We start from the raw sequence: 22,640 nt of genomic DNA, 5'->3' as shown, positions 1-22,640 counted from the left end.
CAGCTTTTCCCTTTAACTTCAGAACATATTTTTAAGGTTAACATACCACTAAAAAAAAAAAAAAAAAAAAAAAATTGGCTCCCCCCTACCCCCATCACCACAATGCTTAACAATCCAGGTTAAGATACCCCCTACATGTAGCAAAACCATGTTTTAATATATTCCTCTTTCAGACCTATAGTGCCTTCTAATTTAAATGCATCGGACTTGAACGTTTCGGACTGGGCAGTGTGTTTTATATTGAAGTGTATAACCGCATTTGGTATATTTTCACCTGCATCTTGTCCAGATCTTACAGCGATTTAGTGTCCTGGCACTGTGACAATAAAGAATCAACTACTTTAAAAAAAAAAAGGGGGGGGGGGTTTAAAACGTACAGCAGATCATCATTAGGCTGGGTGAAGGAGCTGGGGAGGGGAGGAACATTTGGGTTTGATTTGGTTTCAGTTGCAGACTCTTTACCAGAGTAGAGCTGGATTGTAATTGTAAAGTGACCCACCTTTTCTTTCCTTTCCCCAATGAAAGGTGAAAGATATGATGGAACATTTTACAACACGCAGCATATCAGTTATAGTGCCGCACTGATAGACTTTGGAATTGGCTTAATTTCTCTACAACTGAGATGTTTTGACATGTTTATTTGTTTAATTTGTTTATTTTGACTAGCTCTGATTATAATTGGCAGCAATGAACAGAATTAACATTAGACAGTGTCTTCGACTTGTCGGGTACAATAATGCAAAAGGCATGTGAAGGCAAATCCTCGGAATAAGTGACAACAGAGCTGGGTTCAGCTGCAGTATGGCTTTACTACTGGTGTGGGTGGGGAAGGGAGTGACTGAACAGTGATGGGGTTACATGGTAATTTAGGGGCAACTGCAAAGCTCCCATTGACTGCACTAGTGCAAAATCAGGCCCTTCTAGATACTAACAATAGAACACTCTTTAAAACAAAGTGACTTACTCTTTACACTTGTAAGGCCCAATCCAAAGCACACTGAAGCAAATGGGAGATTTTTAAATGATTCCACTAGGTTTGGATCAGGCCCTAGATTAATATGATAAATCGAATATGCACCCTGTGTGCGTGTGTTTCTACTTTTACATAGCACAGGCCTAATCCTGCAATATACTGAGCACCATTAACCCCCTACTGATGGTAAATGAATGTTAAATCTGCTCAGTACCTCCCAGGATTTGGCCATTTATTGACCCTTTGCAGTTCATTCAGCTTGGGGAAGGAAGAGAGCCCAGTTTTACTGTGTTAATATCCCTTTCGAGTCAGTTTCATTTTCTTGAACTAGTATGTGCTGTCTGGGTTCACCGTGCTTCAGAGAAATTTTATTTTTTAAATTGTTCTCATTGAAATAAAATTAGGGTGAAAAAAAATCTTCAAAAACCAGGCTCGGTAAATTCTTTTTTCTTTAAGTCACAAAGATCTAAATGTCTGACTTAAATTCTGTTAACAGCATCCATTCAAAACTGACAAAAAGCAAGAAAATTCAGAGCCGTGGCATCCTTCACACAGGCTATTCTGCCGTGATATTGCAGCCCATATGTTCCACAGTATCACACTTCTCAGCGCCACGTAGGTAAACGGCAACGCTAACAAATCCCCTTCTGTGCATGCAGACAATACAGCATGTGGGTGATAAATCCAGGGCCCCAACTGGCTGAGTTTATTTTCTATCCTTCAGAGCCCTCTGCTTTGGTGTAGAACACCTAATCCCTGTAGTTGTTCATGCTCCTCAGATCCTCATGGTCCACAGCCAGAAGAGATTTGAATGGAAATCGCTATAGAGTAGCTGTATCAGCCAAAGGGGTCGCTACTGAGCAACTCCAGGTTCACTAAATCTGCGAGTTCCCCCAGAGGCTTCTTAGCCCCTACCAAGCCAAAGATCAAATACTGCATCCAGATTGCTCACACGGCTCTGGGAAGATACAGGGTCAACTGCAAAATCCAGATCTGAGTGCAGATTTCCAGTTCCCGAGCGTTCAGGACTTGAAATAAGAGGTTTAGGTGATAAAAGTGTGAAATCCAGAACTCGATTCCCGTTACCACTACAACATAAACATTCTGATCCAGGATCACCAACAATAAAACGTTGCTCTTACGCATCACATTTCACCATCTTACAGAGAGGAAAACTGAGGTTCGAAGAATAGAAGTGTCTTGCCCAAGATCATAGGAGTTAGTGTCAGATGTGGAAAGAGAACTCAGGAGTCCTGACTCCTTGTCTTATGCTTTTGACACATGACCAATCTTCTCATTTTGCTAGCACTGGGCATTACATTTGGACCAGCCCTGAGTAAGCTGGTATAAATTCTAAGTGCAATTATTATGAGTAGTAGCAACAGTAAGTATTCAGGTGACACGTTAACGTCCCATTGTATAAACACATAACGAGAGACAGTCCCTGCCCCAAAGAGCTTACAATCTAATTAGAGACGACAGACAAAGTGGGAGAGGGCAATAAGTCGGTGACGGATTTTGATTAGTATTAACCATATGAACACAGAGGCAGCTGTAGACCTAGCCTCTCTGAGAAACAAGTTATCTACATATTCTACCACTAATTATCAACGAGGCACAAAGATGCTTTGCTCATACTTGCAACCAAATATTTTCCCAGCGTGCAGCATGTCACATTATTACGTGTGAGCTTCCGCTAAGAGACCATGTGTGCTGCAATGCAGGGCGGCCAAGTTAAGGTTGTTGCGTACGCCACTAGTAGTACCCAAGGCTCACATGGCAGAACAGGTTTGCTTTTGTTACCTTTGCTCACTTGCTTCGTACTTTTAATTATTAAAAGGTGACCTGAAAAGGCTTTCCCTCTGCTAAGCCCTGCATTCAGGTTCCAGGGTCTTGGCTGCAGCCACTGATAAGATCAGTAATACCTAAAGCACGTAGGAGATTTGGGCTCCTTTACACGGACTTGCGATAGGTGTCAGCGATGTCAGCAGCTGAAGGAGAAGGAAACAAAAGGATACGGCAAGAGAGAAATCCGAAATCAGATCATGGGCCCAATCCTGCAACACACAGAGCAACCTCCCTGGGTTTGGGGTGGAAGATGCCCAGGATCAGGCCCTACTGAGAGAATAAACTGATTTTCAGTTATTTTGTGGTAAACTCTGTTTATTTACACCCAATTCCACACAAATGTATACCTACTGAAACAAATTTCAAAAACTGTAATTATTCTCATAATAAACTGGTCAGAATGATTCTCCATTGAAACAAAACCCTGTTACGTTGCAACAATGCACAGGGCAGGCTATCAGCTAGTTAATATACAATAATCATTTACCATAATAGCTATAAAAAACTTCATGCACAATTTCGAGACTTAAGTGGAATTTCAGCTGCTGCATAGGCCTCATGCTGGCCCTCGTCCCGGGGTGAACTGCACCCGAAACAGGAATTTCAAAGCTGATCTTCAACTATAAAGTTCATACTCGGCCATTTGCACTGCTCTGGTGATTTCAAATCCATCATCCAATAAGGGAACAGAAACATCATTAATGTAACTCGACAAACATGGCTCAAACTGCAAATACCTAGAACCAATTCATGAAGACCTGAGACCCAAAAGTTATTTCTTTAAAAAAAAATAAGTTCAACTGGCAAATGTATGGGAGAATTCAGGGAGCCAAATAAATAAATAAATTTAAATGAAATAAGCTACTTGTGGCAAATGATTCCTTTAGTTCTACTCCGTACCCTCAATGCACTCAGTGCCAATGCTTATTAATAATAATGAAAGCTAACTGGCTCCAAAGGAGATAAGAATCTTATTTTATTGTTTTCACAGAGTGTATTTGGGTTACACTTGATAATGCAGTGACTAACTACACCACAAATCCAGTGTAATTACACTGTTGTCATGCTTTTTTGATAGGTAATTAGCACTCATTCATATAACTGGAAGGTTAATTGTATTACATAACTACGTGTTATTACCCCCTTTCTTTTCATTTTTAATACATGCAGAACTTGAACAGGGGTTCATTACCTACACTGTATTTACACTTAATTCGCTCTCAGTGACATAGTTAATGTAGCTGTGCAGTAATTACATGCATCAAAATGCATACCAACAGTGTAACTACACTGTAACTACAGTGTGCTTGCAACCACTGTTCTGTAAAGAGCAATCATTTATTTAAGGCTGGTGAGTGGTCCATTAAGTGTCTTGGAGGAAGGAAATCTCTGTTTGGACATTGGAGAAGTACGCAGCATGAGTAGCAAAGGTGGAAGGTACCCCATTACTAAACCTGAATCCTCTTCTAGAAACACCAAATTTCAGGGTGAAAACATGGCCCATTCAGTCCAAGATCTCCAGTACGTGCCACCTACAGTGGTGGTTTTCTGATGTAGATGTGCATCTACTAGGAACTAGGCTGAGCCCCATCAACACATCTCACATGTGCCAGTGACCAGCCACCTGCCAGTGGCAACTTTTGCACACTGTGGATGAGATTTTAAAAAGTAGCTTATGATTCTGGATGCCCAGCTTGACACACACTAAAGCAACCTGATTTTCAGCCAATGGGTGCTCAGATCCTTCTGGAGATAAGGCTCTTTGAAGCACCCAAATTCAATAGTAATTGTTGAAAATCTTGGCCCCTGGTCTTGGCTGGATTCAAATGGGTGATGGAAAAAGATTTTGTAACACCCTAAACTGCCCAGTGCCTCTATTTCGGTTAACTCCCCTGTAGGATTGCAGTGTAACTCATATTTAAATAAGTACACAGCTAGTAGATACCTGGTACCACTACACAGGCCAAATCGTGTTCAGATTCTTCATTGTCTAGGAATCGATGGGTCTTCTCCTTCGAATAAGGTGAGCAGGTTTTGGCTTCATGGTGAAGAATGAGATCACCAGCTGTAAATGTTCTGTTTAAATATTCAGCCATTCTTTCAGTGAAAGATTCATCTGCCATGTCCCCTGGTGCTCTCCAGTCTAATTATTCAAGACTATTCCACCCCCTCCTGCCCCAACATCTATTGTTTTTAAAGTGACAGCACACAGCTCAGTCTAAATAATGAAAACCACAAGATAGGCTCAGTTGCAAATAATCACTGCATTAGGCAGCATTTGCAAGTCCCGCCCCATACTTCTGTAGAGCTTCTGTAGATAATGGTCTCAAGCCTACATTACAGAATTGTCTCACAGACCACTTGTGCTCTCCAGTGGACAGTGCTTTAGTCCCTGAAGACAAAAATGAAATACCCTGTTGGCTCTCGTGACAGAGCATCTTGGAAGATATACATGCCTGAGCAAAGGTGTTCTTGCTATGCTCTTGCAGGGGGAAACTACATCGTTCATGCTTTCAATTCCCAAGTCTACACCACTATACGTAGCATCTATAGAGCATCTATCATCCGAACACATATGTGCGCTTTAAAAAACAAGCTCAAACCATAATAAATAATGCCAGTTACGTAGCACCTTTCATCCACAGATCTCAAAGCATTTCCCAAAGGTGGGTCAGTAGCATCCCTATTCCACAGATGGGAAACTGAGGCACGCTTGTGTTTAGTGACTTGCCCAAGTTCACACAGCACATCAGTGGTAGAGGCAGGAATGAAAACCAAATGCCCTGACTCCAGCCATTAGAGAACAGTCCCATCCATGCAACAAAGAATGCTACATGTGTGATGGAAAGTAGGGGGAAAAATACCCATAAGGAAATGTAACCCAGCTTCAAAGTTCCAAAGAGGTTTTCAAGAGAAGATAACCCCTTGACAGTGTCTATTTAAACAAAGGAAGCACTTTGATACATCTATCAGGCATTCCTCCATAGAGTTCAAGGCAGCAAAGGTTGTCAGATACTGTACCTTTAAGTAAAGTAACTCAAGACAACGAGAAAGCACCTAAACCGAAGACTGGGGTTGAAATGAGAATGTATGTAGCTGTCTGTTGCCATCTAGTGGATAACAACTGCCAAACGTGCCAAAGTCTGAGCAATCTAGGTTCAGAGTCCCCTTCTGGATAAAATTCTGTATCTTTTCAAGAGGATTACCTCCCAGCTACTGTCCTGCCACATTATTAGCTGCCTGCTGTTTGTTTTAAGACAAAGAGGATTTTTCTTATTGACTGAAAAAAAACAAAACACTAGTTAAAGAGGCGCTTGGATCAAAATTAGCGTTTCTTTAATTAATTTAAAAGATAAAATGCGGGGAGGCGGGGGTTATATGCTACTGCCAAATGGTAAACAAAGGGTTTGTTTTGCAACTGCATGCATCAAACACTGCTATCAAGGGTGCAACCTCTAATTGAACAGTTTAAAACGGCATTAAATTAACATGGATTAGAAACCCAGCTACAAATCTGTTTTTGGCCTTGTCAGTGGCAATTCAAGTTGCCTTCTGGTTCTTACTCTCCCCTTCGAGTTTGCTCAGAGATGAAAGTGTTTAACGTAATTTATGCAATGCCAAGTGCTGGGACTCTCAACTAGTTCTGTAAAACAGGACGTGTCTGTATCTGCCAGCCCATTTCAAGTCACCGACGCACAAGAGGGAGTGCTGCCTGACAGCTAAAGCAGGGGACAATGACTGATGGCTGCTAAGACTGATCCCTGGGACAACATGACACTTCATCTCTCGGGGCCTCATTTTCTCCATCTGTAAAATGGAGCGAATGATCCTGACTTTGCTTCGTAAATCACTTGGAGTGCATCTGTGCAGCAGCTGGACGGGTAATCGCCAGCTTGAGTCGATGTATGCACGCTAGCTTTGATTGAGTGAGCGCACTAAAAAGCAGTGTGGCCAGGACAGCCAAATGAGCTAGCTTTTCAAATACAGCCCTATCCGAGACCCTAGGTATGCACTCTGGCAGCTGGCCCTTGTGGCTGCCGACACCCCTGTGGCTACTCTGCTATTTTTAGTGCTCTAGCTCAGTCAAAACTAGCCTGTGTTTGTCTACCCTAGCTGGAAATTGCATCTCCAGCTGCATTGTAGACATATCCTGGGAGATCTCCAGATGAAGAACATTGTGTAGAAGTTAATCATCATCTCTGTCTTGAGCAAGTCACTTAGGAGGGCAAATTTTCTAGAACGGCCTCTGAAAATTTTGGATGCCTGCCTGAAGTCAATGGGAGTTGAAGGTGCTCAGCACCTGCAAAGAGGATAGTGGGGCCAGATTTTTAAGTTCAGCAACCGACAGCTCTAATTCAGGACCCTAAAGCAACCTGGCTGGATTTTCACTAGTGCTCAGTTCATGCGAGAATAATGGGAGCTGCCAGGTGTTGGCAAAGCTGGACCTAGGCACCTAAGGGCTTGTCTTCGCAAAGAGAAGAGTCACAAAATGATTAAAGGAATAGACAACCCGCCTTATAGTGATAAACTCTAGGATCTCAAGCTATTTAGCTTAACAAAGAGAAAGTTAAGGGGCAGCTTGATGACAATCTAGAAGTACCTATGCGGGGAACAAATATTTGATAATGGGCTCTTCAGTCTAGCAGAAAAAGGTCTAACGTGATCCAATGGCTGGAAGTTGAAGATAGACTCGCTGTCTGTGCGCTCCCTACTGATGTGCTCTAAGGAACTGTTAATGTGTATCAGCAGGGTACACGCAGACAGACAGTTAGACCACAGCAAGACCCATGTCTAAGCTTACCACAAATTAACTGTTCATGTAGACGAACCCTACGTTTGGACATCCCAGAACGGAGGCACCTGCAATCAGAGCCACTTTTGAAAGTGTGGGTCTTATCCCATCCGTGTCCCAATCTGGGGAAGGTGGCTGGGCTTTTCAAAAGGAGCCCAAGGCAGTTAGGTGTCCAACTCCCCAAAATCCTAGCCGATAGCACCAGCTGAAGGGTGTTTGCGAGACCTATCTTGCATTTGTACCCACAGATGTGCAAAATAGCTTGAACATTACTATGCTGCATACTCCCCTCTCCTGCTGTGTTACCCAGAGAATTAGCGAATTGTGAATGCACAGTACAAGATCAGTTATGGAAAGGGCTCCAGTCCACATGACCAGCCGAGCTTTATTTCACATTAGCAAGGCAATGAGCATGCACAAATCCTATAGACTTCCTAAGAGGGTTGGCCTTGATCGTCCTTTAAACCTAACGTCGATTAAGTAAATGAACGTCCAATGGACAATATTTAAGGAGCAGGGAAAACATTTCCCATTACATCATGCCCCCAGGCCGTGGAGATAATCATGTTCTATCCTCCTCGGGAGGCCAAGACACCATTAAATTATAACAAACTAGTTTTGGGTTATGTGCTTTACTGGGCCAACCTGGTAGCTAAAATGTCTATGTTATTAGACTGCAAAGCAGAACAAGAATGGTTCTGAACAACGTAGGACAGGTTCAGAAAAGGATTACCTCTTGCCCATTTTTGGACTGAATGAAGCCTAAGAATGGGTCAGACTGAAACAGCCCTTGCTCACAGAGTTATACTTTATGCCACGAGTAGCTCCATTGACTTCAATGAGACTGCGAACAGAGTAAGACACTGCTCAGCAATAAAAATAAACTGGCCCCTATTTATCTTTGTTCTTCTGAGTTCTGGCCAGGATCAGCCTTTTTGACTATCTGGAAGTATCTGGAGAAGTATGAACCAACAGATAGAGCACTGGATTGGGAGTCAGGAAACAGGGTTCGATACCTAGCTCTGCCACTGACCTGCTGTCTGACCTTGTGCAAATCCCATCACCTCTCGGTATCTCCGTTTTCCCTCCTAGCCTTTGGCTTGTCGTGCCCATTTAGATGGTAAGCTCTTTGGCAGAGCTGTGCGAATAACTGACCCTTCAGCTGGCTGGCTGCTCTGAAAACAAATCATAATTTTGGTTTAACCCAAAATAAAAAAAATTTTCCTGAAATTTTCGGTGAACTGAAAAAGTAAAAAATAAAACAAAAACATTCATTTCAGTTCAAATAAAGCATTTCATTTGAGCTATTTTAACCTTTTTTTAAAAAAAAATGAAACGAGGTCAATTTCAAACACAAAAAATGGTTATGAATTTAAAAAAAAAATCAAAAAGTTGAATAAAAAAATCAAAAACATTTTTGGAGGGGGTTCAACTGAAAAAATTCAACTCAAATTTGTAAAATGTTTTGGTCAACCCAAATCTGCATTTTTTGCACCCCAAAAAAAAAAAAAGTAGTTTTGGCTGAAAACATTGGCCAGCTCTATTTTTTGGGAAAGGGACTCTCTGTTACTAGAAGTACATGCCGGGCCTACCTCAATGATGTCCTAACCTCAGTGGGGGCAGTAGTTGGTACTATAACACAAATAAGTCATCATAACTATCCAGATGAAAATCCATTTCTCTTTCACCTGATGGCACGTGCTTGGGGACTCTCTCTCTCTCTGATGGGAAAGATTGGACCAACGGCTCTTTGCTGATTAGTGAGCTACCCAAGAGTTTGTGGGCACTTGGTTTGTTACCTCAGGAGGGGTTTCTGAGATTCTTTCAGAGTTCATAGATTCATAGATTCATAGATATTTAGGTCAGAAGGGACCATTATGATCATCTAGTCTGACCTCCTGCACAATGCAGGCCACAGAATTTCACCCACCACTCCTAAAAAAGACCTCACACCTATATCTGTGCTATTGAAGTCCTCAAATTGTAGTTTGAAGACCTCAAGGAGCAGAGAATCCTCCAGCAAGTGACCCGTGCCCCATGCTACAGAGGAAGGCGAAAAACCTCCAGGGCCTTCCAATCTGCCCTGGAGGAAAATTCCTTCCCGACCCCAAATATGGCGATCAGCTAAACCCTGAGCATATGGGCAAGATTCATCAGCCAGATACTACAGAAAATTCTTTCCCGGGTAACTTGGATCTTACCCCATCTAAAAACCCATCACAGGCCATTGGGCCTATTTACCATGAATATTTAATTACCAAAACCATGTTATCCCATCATACCATCTCCTCCATAAACTTATCGAGTTTAATCTTAAAGCAAGATAGATCTTTTGCCCCCACTACTTCCCTCGGAAGGCTATTCCAAAACTTCACTCCTCTGATGGTTAGAAACCTTCGTCTAATTTCTAATCTAAATTTCCTAGTGGCCAGTTTATATCCATTTGTTCTTGTGTCCACATTGGTATTGAGTTTAAATAATTCCTCTCCCTCTCTGGTATTTATCCCTCTGATATATTTATAGAGAGCAATCATATCTCCCCTCAACCTTCTTTTAGTTAGGCTAAACAAGCCAAGCTCCCTGAGTCTCCTTTCATAAGACAAGTTTTCCATTCCTCGGATCATCCTAGTAGCCCTTCTCTGTACCTGTTCTAGTTTGAATTCATCCTTCTTAAACATGGGAGACCAGAACTGCACACAGTATTCCAGGTGAGGACTGTCCCGTAGCTCTGCTGCTCTCGTTCTCACGAGCTAACTCACAGGTATCTTTAGAGGATGGACCATTCGGTAACACCACATCCTTGGGGGAATTTTTTCCTCAGCCCAGTTAATGCCTAGTCTGTGCCCTAAACCATGAGTGGAGATATCCCTTGTATATTTTCATCCTAGCTAATGCAATTGCAGTTGATATTCTTAGAATACAAATAGGGGACAAAAGCTCAGCTGGTATAAATTGGAATACTCCTTAACTGAGCGATGCCAATTTACATCAGCTGAGGATCAGGTCCATACGTGTCTAATCCAGTTCTTAAACCTACTCAGCTCATGGCTTCAATAACATCTTGTGGCAATGAATTCCACGGGTGAACGACGCACATGCTGGACAACACCAGAAATTTCTTCAGAAAACTACTGTGACAAGATTCCCAGCTCAGTTTTGCAGATGTTCTGGTAAGCGTCCAAACTTCAGGGTGCTTATCCAAACCTAAGCTGAATTCCAAACCTTTCTGAGGACCTGCCCCATTGTTGTTCTTCCAACTTGTGTCCAAGCTGCGATGCTATAGACATTTAAAGGTGGCCGGAGGGGGGGGGGGGGAGTGAATACAGCCAGCAAGATTTTTCCTGTTTTGTATCATTTAAAAAACTAGCATTAAAGGACTGAATGGAGCTCACCCAACATTTTTTAAACGTCCTGTAATTTCTCAGGAAAACACTTTGTGAAAAGTAAGCAATATATCGTGGTGCATAAGTACGCGACCATAGCTTCCCCCACCATGCAAAACATCTGTGACCTTGCACAAAGGTCATTCCTGCAGTAGTGTTTCTCTTTACTTTTCAAGAACTGTCAGGCCATTTTTTATACAAGACTTATGACAGGGTGCTGTTTATTGTATCACAAAGCCGCTATAACTCCAGCACAAGGAAACTGCTATTATTTGGAGAGTATATATCTTTCTGACTAGCAGTAAAGATGAAAATTAAGAAGGGCCTTTTTGCCCAGAGAGTAAGTCAGAGTCTCCCTTAACAATTCCAACATCTCCTCTGTAGTTGAAAACAGAATCATTACCAGCACCCTGATCAAGCTAATTAAGGATCCTGGGCTTAACGGAGTTAGTGTGCATCTCCCACTGAAAATCAATGGGAACTGGCACCTAACCCTTAGAAATCCCTCCTTAAGTGAATAGAAATGGATCAAAACCAGACTGCCAAACAAAACTGGAGGACTGGGCCAACACAAATCTGATGAGGTTCAACAAGGACAAGTGCAGAGTCCTGCACCGAAGACGGAAGAATCCTATGTACCGCTACAGGCTGGGGACCGACTGGCTAAGCAGCAGTTCTGCAGAAAAGGACCTGGGGATTACAGTGGATGAGAAGCTGGATATGAGTCAACAGTGTGCCCTTGTTGCCAAGAAGGCTAATGGCATATTGGGCTGCACTAGTAGGAGCATTGCCAGCAGATCGAGGGAAGTGATTATTTCCCTCTATTCGGTATCGGTGAGGCCACAACTGGAGTATTGTGTCCAGTTTTGGATCCACACTACAGACAGGACATGGACAAATTGGAGAGTCCAGTGGAGGGCAACGAAAACAATTATGGGGCTGGGGCACATGACTTACGAGGAGCGGCTGAGGGAACTGGTCTTAGTCTGCAGAAGAGAACAGTGAGGGGGGATTTGATAGCAGCCTTCAACTACCTGAAGGGGGGGGTTCCAAAGAGGATGGACCTCTGCTTTTCTCAGTGGTGGCAGATGACAAAACAAGGAGCAATGGTCTCAAGTTGCAGTGCAGGAGGTCTAGGTTGGATATTAGGAAACACTATTTCACCGGGAGGGTGGTGAAGCAGTGGAATGGGTCACCTAAGGAGGTGGTGAAATCTCCATCCTCAGAGGTTTTTAAGGCCCAGCTTGACAAAGCTCTGGCTGGGGTGATTTAGTTGGGGTTGGTCCTGCTTTGAGCAGGGGGTTGGACTAGATGACCTTCTGAGGTCTCTTCCAACCCTGATATTCTATGTTTCTATGCTCCATAACCAGTCACACCACTCCTGTGAACTTCCAGAGTCTTGGAGTTTGAATGCAGGTCTGAATTTCCTGACTCCCCACTGATGGCTATATCAGGCAAAACCAAACCCCCAGATTTGAAACCCCTGCCCTCCAAGGTTCACATTGTGAAATATCAGATCCTGGCTTAACATTTTAAAGTCTAGCCCAGATCCAAAACACCCCCAAACAATGGACTTGAGCCATTATCATAGAATATCAGGGTTGGAAGGGACCTCAAGAGGTCATCTAGTCCAACCCCCTGCTCAAAGCAGGACCAATCCCCAATTTTTGCCCCACATCCCTAAATGGCCCACTCAAGGATTGAACTCACAACCCTGGGTTTAGCAGGCCAATGCTCAAACCACTGAGCTATCCCTCCCCACATTGACTTTAATGGGCTTTTCAGTTGGAAGGTGAGTGTTGCAATGTGGATCTAGATGTGGATTTTGTAGCATGGGCTAATGACAACACAATATAGTATAATGTGCCTTTTAGATGAGGCTGGTTTCGTAAGCAGTTGGTTTTGTTCGTATTTTGGTTTCAGACCCCAAAACCGCAAGCAAGGATTCAGATCAACCTTTCAATGGTCAGGTTAAAAAAAAAATAAATAAAAATCACATATCCACAAGACCAGAAAGTTTCACACTGGTTTCAGCTGCAGAAGGAAGCCCAACACTCCCTAATCTGACACCAAACAGCCCAAGGACCAAGATTAGGGTTTGTAACAAAACCAGATGAAAACTCCAATGTTCCAGTCATTTTACAGATGGTTTAACTGAGCCTCACACAAGAGAAGTGACACAGCCATTTAGGATGGGATCTTCACAAGGTCTCACTCTTGGCCTAACGCAGCTATGAATTTCAATGGGAGCCGAGTCAGGCTAATGCCAAGCTCTTCTGAAAAAGCTCACCCTTAATTCCTTGCTGCATCATTTCAGCTTTTCTCTCGGGCAGTGACACTCAGACTGCAGCTCGTGAGCCGCAAGTGGCTCTTTAATGGGTCTCCTGCGGCTCTTCAAAGCAAACGCTGTGTGATTTAATTATTAACAATCTACGTTATTAGCCAGTCAGGAGGTTTTCACTATGTTATTAAACAATTAAGTTACCAACTTGCACTAAGTTATGAACTTTAAATTATTCTCACAGCAACTAACTAAATATTACCCCCATCTTACTGTTTAAATATGGATCACTTGATAATTACCTACTCTGTTCATTCCCTCTGGGGCACCTGGCACTGGCCACTGTCAGAAGACAGGATACTGGGCTAGATGGACCTTTGGTCTGATCCAGTCTGGCCCTTCTTATGTTCCTAGTAGTACCCTAGGAAATGATACAACAAATTGACACAACTGTGACTCTTTTGGGTGATAGCGATCGCTAACTGGGCTCCTGACCCACTGAGGTCGGAGTGCCATGGCTCTAGGAGCTGTCTTGGGCTGAATACAGGCTCTCAGAGACAATATGTGTTCCATTCAGAGTTGTTAAGACAGCATATAGCATTCATAAGCAACACCACTTTGCAATCACGAGCGTCATTCATCCAAAGATCTCAAACACTAGTGAATTAGGATCCAATCCCTACCTGCCTTCAACCCTCAGGAATCACTTCAACAGTGTGCAACATACAGTGTGCACGACTGTGGAAATAGTCCTCTGAACGGCTCTGCCAAATATCAGGGTTACAACAGGCTCTTCGGAGCTGCTCTTCATACACTTTACAAAAGCAGTTAGGATTGTCAAATGGGGAAACTTGGGCATATAGAAGTTAAACAACCTGCCTGAGAGGTCACAGAGCCAGAGGTGGAACCCAGGCACAAAGATAGCCAGTCCCACGCTTTAACCATTAGACAACACTTCTTCTAGCAAGAACACAGAGATGTACAAACATAAGAGCTGTACCGCTGTCGTCTCCAGTCCCCTCCTAAGCTTAGCCGCACTCTCCTGAGGTAGATATGCCATTAAACAGCGGGATCACTGACACAGCAGGTGTATTGAGATACAGACCTCTAGCGATGCTTTAAATAAAAGGCACAGTAACAATAAATAATAAAAAACCTGCCAATCACCAGAAGGAAAGGTCTCCACTGGGAAATTAATAATTGCCCTCCGTGGACTACCTAGCATATGCCAACTGCAACCAAAGGTTCTGTTTTCATTTAAAAAACACTGAAAGTTATATTATAGCTCTTTAAAAAAAAAATCTATGCAAAAAAATGTATATGCAACAATTCACACCAAAATGGCTTAATAGACCCTGATCATAGGCCCTACCTCTTGTACCAGAAAAGCCAATACAAGCTATTTCAATCAGCCACAAAGCCACTAGATAGGAATTGTCCAGCTGTAATAATTCAACAGGAGAAAACTGCGATTCAAAAGAAATGGTGACATTTCTCAGATTGCTCCATTTGCTCTCCTCTTGAATTTCACTTGCCCAAGCTTCAGAGCAAGTGGACGTTGTGGGCTCGATTTCGATACAGCTCAGTAAGTTGGATCCCTGGCAGATACTGAGGACTTCTGAAAAATCTGGCCACAGTGGAAACTGCGTTAAACCTTAAAAATAAAAATGTGGCTTCTTATTTCGGTGCCTAAATGGTTGCTGAGCTCTTTGGAAAATCTGGCCCCACATTTCTAATGGACACACTAATGCAAGAATTGCCACTACATAATGAGGGAAGACTTTCGCCCCAACATTTTTAAGGTTCCTGATTCAGCAAAGCACATATGCACATGCTTAAGTCCATTCCTATACAGCAAAGCGCTGAACATAAACACGTGCTTCAATGCTTTGCTGCAGCGGTTCTCAAACTGTAGTAACCCGAGGACCCCCATTTTGATTTAAAATTTTTCACAGACCGCCCCCCCCCCCGAGGGGCCTCCTGTCCATCCCTTCCCCCAAAGCCCCACCCCACCTCTTCCTGCCCCCACTCCATCCCACCCCTCCTCTTCCCTGCCCCTTTCTGCCCCGTCCCTGAGCACATCCCATCCCTGCTCCTCCTCCTCCCCCTCCCTCCCAGCACCTCCTGCACGCTGCTGAACAGCTGTTCCAGGTAGGGTGGCCAGATGTCCCAATTTTATAGGGACAGCCCCGATTTTTGGGTCTTTTTCTTATATAGGCTCCTATTACCCTCCACCCGCTGTGCCTTTTTCACATTTGCCATCTGGGCATCCTAGTTCCACAGCTTGCATGAGGCACTGGGAGGGAGGAGGGAGGAGCTGATCAGCGGGGCTGACAGCCCCGGACACGACTCGTGGACCCCCTGGAGCACCCTCACGGACCCCAGTTTGAGAAACCCTGCTTTGCTGAATTGAGGCCTAAATGCTTTTCATAATCTGAAAATGACATTTTGTCCAATTCTAAATGTGTTGAGCAACTGTCACAACACTTTGCTCTTCTCTTGTTCCCATCACCCAAAGATCTCAAAGAGCAATGCTCACAAACATCAATTGTGGGTAGGTCTCCACTGCGTGGGGTGTGACTGCAGCCTAAGTAGACATCCTGAACTAGCTTGAAGCTAGCTAGCTTGGTACCAAGCTGTGGCAGACAGGGTTCAGTACAGGCTAGTGTTCCAAGCAACTACCCAGGGTTCTGGGCAAGCTTGTACATCCAGCCCATACAAAAGCACAGGCTACCACAGCTTCACCACTCTGGTATGTGAGCTAGCTAGTGTATGTCTACACCAGAGATTACAGATAGAATACCCTATACTTCACAAGCCCAGCCCGCATCGAGTGCGGAAGGAATAAATCAGGATAACTTCACTCGCCACAGCTGTGGAACTCAGCAGCCGTTTAATAGCATGCCACCATACTAACAAAGCCCCGTCAGCCCATCCCACCTTCCCTCCTAGCGCTTGGCACACACTCTGGTTGCATCTTGTTTCAAATTAGGCCTTCACTCCTGAAACAGAGGTAGGTGCAGGATTGGGCCCTTCGATAGAATCCTTTTGGGAGCAGGGACCGCATACACTTAGGTTGCCTGGATGGCACTTGGCAGGATCAGGGACCCTCTCTGCTAAGAGCCTTTGGGCACTATTCTAATCAGATAATAGAACAATACTATATGCATTTGAAACTGCTGGGTGAGGAGCACATTTAGATATGTAGATTGTAATTACTTGAGCTGGAATTTAGCCAGGACACAAAGGTTACCCTTGCAAAAAGTGCCATGGGATCTCTATAGAGCACAGCTAGTTAGGATCTCCATTTTACTTTTAATTTAAAAAGCTGGCTCTCCCTTGCAGCAGAATGCCCCTCAGTACTGGTTCAGTATTGACTAGGGCTGGTAGAAAAACACTAAGCATTTTCCATGACAAATTTAAAAGGAAACGGGGATGGGGATTGTAGGATTTTTGTTCCTTCCAAATGTTTCCATAGTATTTTCCCCATTTTTCATCAAAATGAAAAAATATTTCGGTTTGACAGGAATTTTTTTTGGGGGGGGGGGGGGAGGAAGGAGGGCGAGGGGGGTTGGTTTCTCTCCTCCTCCTTTCTCCCTGTCCCCCATGACTTTTGGAAAAGGGAGGAACACAAAGATGTTTTATTTCAGGTACATTCAAAGCAAAGCAACGTATCGACTAAACATCCCAATAATTTGAAAAGCCATTTTTTCATCCAAAAAAACCTTTTCAATGAAAACGTGGTGACCAGCCCTTATATAGATTCTGAAGGAAGAATACCATCTAGTAAATCAGCACTATTCCCTAGAATGGTTAGGTGCTCCATTGTGATCTCCAACCCTAGCATGGATCCTTCCAGATCCTATGGAGAAGCGCTACTAAGATGCACAGGAGAATGGAGAACCTCTCTTATGTTATGAGAGGAAATTAAAGGAACTTGGCTTGTTTCGCATAGCAAGAAAAAGGCAGAGAAGGGATCTAATAGCTCTCTATGGGTGCTGCCGGCCTGTGATATAAAGAAGATTAGACTAGATGATCCGGTGGTTCCTTGTAGTCTTAAACTCTATGAGTCTAAATACAATGAGAATTAAACACCAGGGAGGGAAAAGAGTTGTTTAAGCTCGAGGACAATATTGGCACAAGAACAAACTAGCCATGGATAAACTTTGGTTGGACATTAGAAGATTTCTAACCATCTTAGGAGTGAGATTCTGGAAGAGTCTCCCAATGGGAGTAGTAGCAGGAAACGAGCTAACTAGTTTTAAGCTTGAGTTTACGAAGGGGATCGTATGATCCGCGTTAGGAGGGACTGGATTCAATGAGCCAGGAGGTCCCTTCCAGTGCTATGTTATCTTGCGAGATCCGACAGGATCACAGCTTGAGGTGGCATGGCTACAGAAATCCTGCAAAAAGCCAGTGCTCTGTGCAATACAGTTCAACTCTGCAGTCCTTAAATGTTACCTACCTGAAACCTCCATCACGGGCAGCAAACTGTGTGACGCATAAGCCCTACAGAGCTCTCCGATGGATGGTGCAGGAGCATACATGTGGATGGATGCGAGTCGAATATCTACCAGGCACTGAAGTGCCATCGAGTTGGGGTCCAGGCTAAAAAAAGAAAAAAAAGTGATTTTATGCAGCTTACTTTAAATAAAGTGTGAACAGGCAACTTTACAACAACAAATTGTTGCCAAGAAGGCCAATGGCATTTTGGGATGTATATGTAGGGGCATTGCCAGCAGACCAAGGGACGTGATCGTTCCCCTCTATTCGACATTGGCGAGGCCTCATCTGGAGTACTGTGTCCAGTTTTGGGCCCCACAATACAAGAAGGATGTGGAAAAATTGGAAAGAGTCCAGCGGAGGGCAACAAAAAGGATCAGAGGACTGGAACACATGACTTACGAGGAGAGGCTGAGGGAACTGGGATTGTTTAGTCTGCGGAAGAGAAGAATGAGGGGGGATTTGATAGCTGCTTTCAACTACCTGAAAGGGGTTCCAAAGAGGATGGATCTAGACTGTTCTCAGTGGTAGCTGATGACAGAACAAGGAGTAATGGTCTCAAGTTGCAGTGGGGGAGGTTTAGGTTGGATATTAGGAAAAACTTTTTCACTAGGAGGGTGGTGAAACACTGGAATGGGTTACCTAGGGAGGTGGTAGAATCTCCTTCCTTGGATATTTTTAAGGTCAGGCTTGACAAAGCCCTGGCTGGGATGATTTAGTTGGGGATTGGTCCTGCTTTGAGCAGGGGGTTGGACTGGATGACCTCCTGAGGTCCCTTCCAACCCTGATATTCTATGATTCTATGAAATCTCAGGGCAACCATTGCTCCCCAAGGCTCTTCCTCACTGTGGGCTTTTCTGCTGCTTTCTCCTCAGCAAGCAGCAGATGATCTCTACAGGAATCCTGCTCTTCTAGGATAAGTAAGGCCTCTGTCTTGAAACTGGATCCACATGAGTGGGTCTTTGCATCTATTAACTTCAGTGGAGCAATTAGCTAGGCAAAGATTCCACCCCACACACCCAATGGCAGAATCAGGCACTTAGAATTGCCCAAGATCTGGATTCTTGTAAAGGCCACTAATGCTGGTTGAACAGAACAAGGGAGAGATGAGATCCAAGTTCAAATATAACATGCTAACATGGTGTGGAATAAACAGACAGGGAATTTTCAGGGGCTACCAAGCATGCGTTACTATCATAGATGGGTGCGAGTTTTTTAACACGTAGCAGCCTAGGAGCTAGGAAAAAAGTTTCAATTCTTAGAAACCTTGGACAAATCCTTATTAAAAAATAATCATATCCATTAATTGCATGGATTCTAAGTGGCCTCGTTGGACTCCAGCCTGGAGTTGTTACTGAAGTAAGATCCAGAGTTAACTTCAGCCACTGTACAACAACACAGGACCTTAAAAGAAATTAAAAAAAACTTCATCCAATTTTTTTTCCAAATTAAATCAGGAACATTCATAATTAGTTCTTACACCAGAGATATCTAGTGGGAAATGAAAGAACTGAAAGAGCCATAAGCTGCCTTTGCCCTTTCATTAATATTTGCTCCCAACGGCAGGCCAAATAAATCTAACTCACAGTTTGAAATGAGTAGCTTTAAAACTGATGTATTACTTCCTGTTAGATTTATGCCACCCATTTTGGATAATTACTCCCAATGCTTTCCCCCATTGTATTCAAAGCTTCTTCACCAGAACGGAGCCAAGCCGGGTTCCCTGAGATCTCTTCTGCTTTGAAGAACTTACCCTCCCACCCACTGCCACCTCCCACTCACAGATTATTTCTACCTTTGCAATTTAAGTCAGCTGGATCTGCACAGGCAGATACCTTGCACCCATTTATGTGTATTATTCTGCATATTCCAGTAGAGGCTCAAGGCCCCAACCGTGACAGGGCCCCATTGTGCTAGGGACTGTACAAACACCGGAGAGACAGTCCCTGCCCTGTACCTAAGGCCTTGATCCGCACAGACTTGTGCACATGCTTGACATTATGCTCTGTGAGTAAGCCCATGTGGAAGGCCCTGATCCTGCAAAGACTTATGCATCTGCTTAACTATATACACTTCAATATATGCCGGTAGAGTATTTATGCTCACAGCACCCCTGACAGGGGAATGCTGTTATCTGCACTGTACAGATGGGGATCTGAGGCACAGAGAGGCTTAGCCCAGGTGCTCAAAGATATTTAAGCACCAATGGGATTTAGGTGCCTAAATGCCTTTGAGGATCTAGGCCTAAGTAACTTGCTCAAGGTCACATAGGAAATCAGTGCCAGAGCAGGGAATTAAACCTGAATCTCCCAAGGCTTAGACTAGTGCCCCAGCCATTGAACAGTCTTTCCTGCCTCTTTCTTCCCAGTACATAGGAAACAGAGAGGGGGCCCACAGCAAAACACTAGATCCAAACACTCCTAAATTTCAGAACCAAACTCTGGGCTTGGCTATTGCTCTACACTGGGATCATTTCCAAACACTCCCAAGGCTGGATCTGGAGTTTGCATCTGGCCCGAGATCCACATCATGGGCTTAACGGAACCCCCACATCCAAATGCTGGAGAAGTTTGAATCCAGCCTTTTTCCTGTAGATTTCAAGGGAGAGCAAGAATCTCAGGGATTTAATTGTTGGTATAACAAAGAGGCAAGCCATTAAGGAGACATTGGAAGAAGGGGAAGCAAACAATCACTCATCCACAGCACCCATGTAGCCAAGGTGGGTCTAGCTAACACTATACAAGTGGTTCCCATAAGGGTGAATAAATATTCCCAGCAGAACATGAATTAAACTGCTTTATAAAAGATATTTGTTTGCACAGAAAACCAAAGAAAGACTTACCCTTGCTACCCTCTGGCAGGAAGGAGCAAGCAACTGGTTCCCACCCTAGCATAACCAGCCCATACACTAAAGTTGCAAGGGAGTGTTAAACTAACTCAGCTGTTTTGGATTTGGGCATTAGGAGATTTGTGTCTGCTTTGGAGGATAGGTAGTCAGAAGAAATCTTTTTAAGAGTCAAAGGTTATAGCAGCAAGTACTTGTGTTAAAGAGCGTTCAGAGGAGTTGCAGCATTGGATGCATAAATTTCGCAAGGAGGAGCTGAGACAGAGGAAGGCTAGGTGTGGCAATGCTATCAAACCTTCTGTTGAACCCAGGGTTATGGAATCCCATCTCACTAAGCACAGGCTGAAATGCTAGTGCTACGTTTGCTGCCAGTGGTCAGAATTTCACAGCTTGGAGTAGGAATTACTTTGTGCTGTGGGGATAATTTGACCTCCTATGGAGAGAGGTTCTCACTCTCTTTACCAGAGCCCAGACTGAAGCATGCTGCAGGTTCCTCCTGCTGATCAGGAAATCTCCATCTATAAGTCCCTTACCTCCTTCCACACTCGCAGCCGTTCTAGTCACCTTCCTTATTTCTTTTACCTTCCTTGCTGTGGAATTAATTGCCCCAGTCTGACACAGGGTAGGAGCCTGGGGAAGAGAGTCATAAACTAGCTTTTCTCCCTTAGATCTAAGGCCAGAGTCTACATTTGCTTGAATCAGCCCTGGGGAGGGGACTAGTAATCAGGTAATTTAGAAGCTGAAATCTAAGGCACCTGAGTCTGGACTGCAGCCAGAGGAGACTCAGATGTTTGTTGTTCAGATATGTCTTTATTTTCCTTTCGCTCTGTTCTATTTTTCTCCTGTATTAGAAGCTAGGATGGGCCCGAGTGCACAGGTTAGACGCAGGCCTGAATGCCTTAAAGCTGTCAGGGAAGAAGTGGATTTTAGTGGGTGGTGACTGAGCCCCATTCTAAAGGGGTTAACCACAAAGTTATATTTACACCTGAATTTCCCTAATTTGGGGATTAGGGGCTGGAGATTCTCTTTTGGATCCATCAGTCAGATATTAATACGTGTAGCTGTAAATATTTACTGCTGTTGGATTCATGCCAACCACTGTGTGGGGTGGATTTTACTAGCTAACAGTTACACCTATCTCCTCCCCCGCACCGTGTAGTGCACCATTAACTTTCTAAGAAAGCTGCTGCCTGCAGAGACAAGGAGCCATTTTAATACCTGGTGTTCATGCAGCCTATTGTAGAGGAAACATATAGTCTATAGTCTCAAGGAGACTTTACTTCTGTTCTCTTTTTATTTGCTTGTTTCCTTTCATCAGAAATAAGCCCATTCAGACTGACAGTAACTATAGATTTTTGCAGATGGAGAAAGACAAAATTCTCCTTCCAAATGGTGAAACGGCTGTTTATAGTTGAAGCACTAAATAAAAATCATGTTTGCTTCTCTAGAGAGATTGACTAAATTTCTGGCAATTTAAAAAAAGAACAAACAAACAGCGAGAAGAGGCTTAAAAAGAGAAAGGAATAAACACCGGTTTAACTGTGACTCAGCCAGACAGCGTCATTCCACCTGCCCCAGAGAGGAAATGAACTGGATTCTTCTGTTGGAAGGGGCCTTTATACACTAGGGCTAATGTCATGGATTTCCTGTCCCCAGCTGCTGGTAGCATGGCCTGGTACCTATTTTCCAAGCTGACTCAGAGAAGGAACTATTTCAAAAACAAAGTGTGAATGGGGGGAGTGGGACAGATGAATATTTTGCTCAGAATAACAGGTGGCAATAATGGTTTGCCAAACTTAAATTTTATCTATGGCAGGCAAGATTGGGGGAGGGATGGGGGGCTTAGGCCTAATGATTTTTCAAACTGGCAAGTTGCCACAGGCCAGTGTGACTTGCAACTGCCCCCACAAGCAGTTTCCCTGACTGAAAACAGGAAATTGCATCCTTGCTGTTTATAAACTGTGAAAACAAAATAACATTAATACTTCACACTTCTGCATCTTCCAGCTGAGGCT

General features: G+C 43.7%; 1 long non-coding RNA gene across 1 annotated transcript in view; it reads right to left on the bottom strand.

Moving 5' to 3' along the window:
• LOC140903593 (uncharacterized) overlaps window positions 1-17,876 on the bottom strand; it is a 95,376-nt gene extending 77,500 nt beyond the window's left edge. Inside the window, exon 1 of the long non-coding RNA XR_012156301.1 lies at window positions 17,743-17,876. This is a non-coding gene — a long non-coding RNA (uncharacterized LOC140903593). The remainder of the gene's footprint in view (window positions 1-17,742) is intronic.
• Window positions 17,877-22,640: the final 4,764 nt, after the last annotated feature.

Source organism: Lepidochelys kempii, chromosome 26 (genome assembly GCF_965140285.1).
Source record: "Lepidochelys kempii isolate rLepKem1 chromosome 26, rLepKem1.hap1, whole genome shotgun sequence".
Classification (NCBI taxonomy): domain Eukaryota; kingdom Metazoa; phylum Chordata; order Testudines; family Cheloniidae; genus Lepidochelys; species Lepidochelys kempii.
This window is presented reverse-complemented; position numbering and strand designations above follow the sequence as displayed.